The following is a 4,506-nucleotide window of genomic DNA, read 5'->3' on the forward strand; positions in this document are numbered from 1 at the left end:
ATTTTCATGTGCCACTGTATACATTCTACCCATCGACCCCATCTTTTCTCTGGTGGTGGAGGCGGCTTTGGCACCGTTGCAGTGCCAGGGGATCAGAGTTGTTTGACTCTGGCTCAGCACATTCAGTTTCTGGGTCTCGTTCTGGACTCGGTTCTGAATCATGCATTTTTGTCCCAACAGAGGGGGGTTGCTGTCTGGCACGGTTTCAGCTGGGGCACTCATTTTTGCCTGTGGTTTTTGGGTCCGATGGCCTCTATGATACCTGTGGTGCCTCTGGGACTTCAGTTGATGCATCTGTTTCAGTGCTGGGTGATTGCTACTCGTCTGGATGAATCTCGCTTCTGTCATCGGTTGCTCAAGGTATCCCCTTCGTTGCTAAGGGTGTTGGCTCCTTGGAGAGACCCGTGACTGCTTTTGCAAAGGGTTCTCATGGGCCGGGAAGTGTCCTGCAGGGTGATTACGACAAACACATCTTTACTGGGATGGGGAGYGCTGTGTGTGGGCTACTCAGAAAGAGGGATTTGGTCAATAGCGCAAAGGGTRCTGCATATCAATTACTAGCTACTGACTGTTTTGCTAGCTCTGAGGCATTTCCTTCCTATGCTGAATGGCCAGCATGTGTTGGTAAGGTCTGACAACAGRACGGTGGTGGCGTACATCAACAGGCAGGGAGGAACGCGGTTTCTCTCTCTCCTAGACCTGGCCCATTATCTGTTCAAATGGAGCGGTGCACATTTCCTGTCGCTCAAGGCGACGTATCTATGCAGATCTCTCAACATGCGGATCGACTTTCCAGGGGGGGGTTCTGTCTCTACTGAGTGGTGACTGCACCTCTTGGTGCTGGCCCAGATATGCCACCGGTTCAGCATGGCCGACATAGATCTTATTCATCAAGAGAAAGCATGTTGTCGTCTGTTCTTCTCAATAAGGGATGTGGGCGCTCCATTGGGAACGGACCCTACTCTATGCATTCCTCTGGTGGACCTGATTTAGACCACCATGGAGAGGGTCTGGTAGGAGGGTCTGTTGTTGATTTTTGTGGCTCCCTGTTGGCCCAGAAAACCCTAGTTCCCGGAGATCATCCACCTTTAGGACGGGGACCTGTGAGGGTTCTGTGTCATCTGGATCTATTGTTCCAGGCGTCCCGAGGACGGTTGAGGTTAATTAGAAAATATCAGCCATACCCAGACAGAATAATGAGCAGACCATGACAGATGGAACAAATGTAGCTGTTCCGTTGAATCATCTCAGCAATTCAAGGAAAGTAAGGCCTTTTTTTAGACAGAAATACATTTTGATCTCGCAGACTCACTAAACACTTGTTTTCATTCTTCAGGGAACAGTAGTTATATTCATAACTGTACGTTCTCTTTCAGTCGGTCACTCATTATAACGTGGTATGGGGACATTCAATCATGACCCAAACCGGCTCAGAGGGTACCAAACTAGTAGGCCCGTTGAATCACCACTATCTTAAGAATGTGAAATGTCAAAATAATAGTAAAGATAATGATTTGTTTCAGCTTTAATTTCTTCCGTCACATTCCCTTGGTTTCGAAGTTTACATACACTCAATTAGTATTTGGTAGCATTCCCTTTAAATTCTTTAACTTGGGTCAAACGTTTTGGGTAGGCTTCCACAAGCTTCCCACAATAAGTTTTTGAATTTTGGCCCATTCCTTCTGACAGAGCTAGTGTAACTGAGTCAGGTTTGTAGGCCTCCCTGCTCGCACACGCTTTTTCAGTTCTGCCCACAAATGTTCTATGGGATTGAGGTCAGGGCATTGCGATGGCCACTCCAAAACCTTGACTTTGTTGTCCTTAAGCCATTTTGCCACAACTTTGGAAGTCTGCTTGGGGTCATTGTCAATTTGGAAGACCAATTTGCCACCAAACTTTAACTTCCTGACTGATGTCTTGAGATGTTGCTTCAAAATATCCACATAAATGTCCTCCCTCATGATGCCATCTATTTTGTGAAGTGCACCAGTCCCTCCTGCAACAAAGCACCCCCACAACATGATGCTGCCACCCCCGTCCTTCACGGCTGGGATGGTGTGCAAACCCTCCCCCTTTTTCCTCCTAACATAATGATGGTCATTATTGCCAAAAAGTTATATTTTTGTTTTATCAGACCAGAGGACATTTCTCCAAAAAGTACAATCTTTGTCCCCAAGTGCAGTTGCAAACCGTAGTCTTTATTGCGGCTTTGGAGCAGTGGCTTCTTCCTTGCTGAGCGGCCTTCAGGTTATGTCGATATAGGACTCGTTTTATTGTGGATATGATACTTTTGTACCTGTTTCCTCCAGCATCTTCACAAGGTCCTTTGCTGYTGTTCTGGGATTGATTTGCACTTTTCGCACCAAAGTACGTTCATCTCTAGGAGACAGAACACGTCTCCTTCCTGAGTGGTATGATGGCTGTGTGGTCCCATGGTGTTTATACTTGCGTACTATTGTTTGTACAGATGAACGTGGTACCTTCAGGCGTTTGGAAATTGCTCCCAAGGATGAACCAGACTTGTGGAGGTCTACAATTAGGTCTGAGGTCTTGGCTAATTTATTTAGATTTTCCCATGATGTCAGCCAAAGTGGCACTGATTTTGAAGGTAGGCCTTGAAACACATCCACAGATACACCTCCAATTGACTCAAAGGATGTCAATTAGCCTATCAGAAGCTTCAAAAGCCATGACATTTTTTTCTGGATTTTTCCAAGCTGTTTAAAGACACAGTCAACTTAGTGTATGTAAACTTCTGACCCACTGGAATTGTGATACAGGGAAATAATCTGTCTGTAAACAATTGTTGAAAAAATGACTTGTTATGCACAAAGTAGATGTCCTAACCGACTTGACAAAACTATAGTTTGTTAACAAGAAATTTGTGGAGTGGTTGAAACATAAGTTTTAATGACTCCACCCTAAGTGTATGTAAACTTCTGACTTCAACTGTATATATTTCTATATAAACAGTACCAGTAAAAAGTTTGGACACACCTTCTCATTTATGGGTTTTTCTTTATTTTTACTATTTTATATTCTTCAAAGTAGCCACCCTTTGCATTGATGACTGTTTTAAACACTCATTCTCCCCAGTCTGAGGTCCTGAGCGCTCTGGAGCAGGTTTTCATCAAGGATCGCTCTTTACTTTGCTCCATTCATCTCTCCCTCAATCCTGACTAGTCTCCCAGTCCCTGGCACTGAAAAACATAGCACAGCATTATGCTGATACCACCATGCTTAACTCTAGGAATGGTGCCAGGTTTCCTCCAGATGTGACATTGGCATTCAGGCCAAAGAGTTCAATCTTGGTTTCATCAAACCAGAGATTCTTGTTTCTCATGATCTGTGAGTCCTTTAGGTGCCTTTTGGCAAACTCCAAGCGGGCTGTCATGTGCCTTTTACTGACGAGTGGCTTCTGTCTTTTGCCTTTTACTGACGAGTGCTGCAGAGATGGGAGAACCTTCCAGATGCAATGCAAAATAATTACTTAAAAATCATACAATGTGATTTTCTGGATTTTTGTTTTAGATTCCGTCTCTCACAGTTGAAGTGTACCTATGATAAAAATGACAGATCAAATACTTGTTCTCCCCACTGTATAGACAGGTGTGTGCCTTTCTAAGTCATGTTCAATCAATTGAATTTACCACATGTGGACTCCAATCAAGTTGTAGAAACATCTCAAGGATGATCAATGGAAACAGGATGCTTTTGAGCTCAATTTCGAGTATCACAGCAAAGGGCCTGAATACTTATGTAAATAACATATTTCAATTTTTTWTTTTTCATAAATGTGCAAGAATTACTAAAAACCTGTTTTTCTCTTTGACATTATCAAATATTTTGTGTAGATTGAAGGGGGAAAAGTATATAATACATTTTAGAAGGCTGTAACGAAAGGCAATGTGGAAAAAAGCATGGGTCTGAATACTTTCTGAAAACACTGTATATATATTTTTTTWAAGTAAGGACTTAATGCAAAGTGAGGATGTGCAAACAGACACATGCTATTAAGAAACAGTCATGAAAGTGTCATTTAAGAATATTTTTAATGGTTTAATGTCATGTCCCTCATCGTGATAAAATGTGGGTTATTTCTTCAAGACAGTCTTCTGTTCAACATTTTCCCATGGCAGGCAGTAAGAAGGAAAGATGGAACCCAGAGTTTCTTCTCAAATCCAATTTATGAATCCCTCTAATGACAGAGAGACACAGAGCTCAATGTGGACAGGATCAAGGCGTCACTTCATTGATCTGTCTGTTCTTAATGATTCAGCTATGTTATAGGCAAAGCTATTGAGCAGAGTCACATTGTTTCAGGCCAATGATTTATTTAAACCCTGGATTGCTGATGCTATGTATTTGCCATTGTGAGGCTTTGAAGCCGTCAGTCCTCCATAGGAATTAATGGAATTCTACATTACTTAAATGAAATGTTTAAAGGACAGAATTACATGTATTTAAGTATTTTCTGTTGTAGTGGGGACAATAAAATTCGTAATC

This window comes from Salvelinus sp. IW2-2015, linkage group LG26, assembly GCF_002910315.2.
Source record: "Salvelinus sp. IW2-2015 linkage group LG26, ASM291031v2, whole genome shotgun sequence".
Lineage (NCBI taxonomy): Eukaryota > Metazoa > Chordata > Actinopteri > Salmoniformes > Salmonidae > Salvelinus > Salvelinus sp. IW2-2015.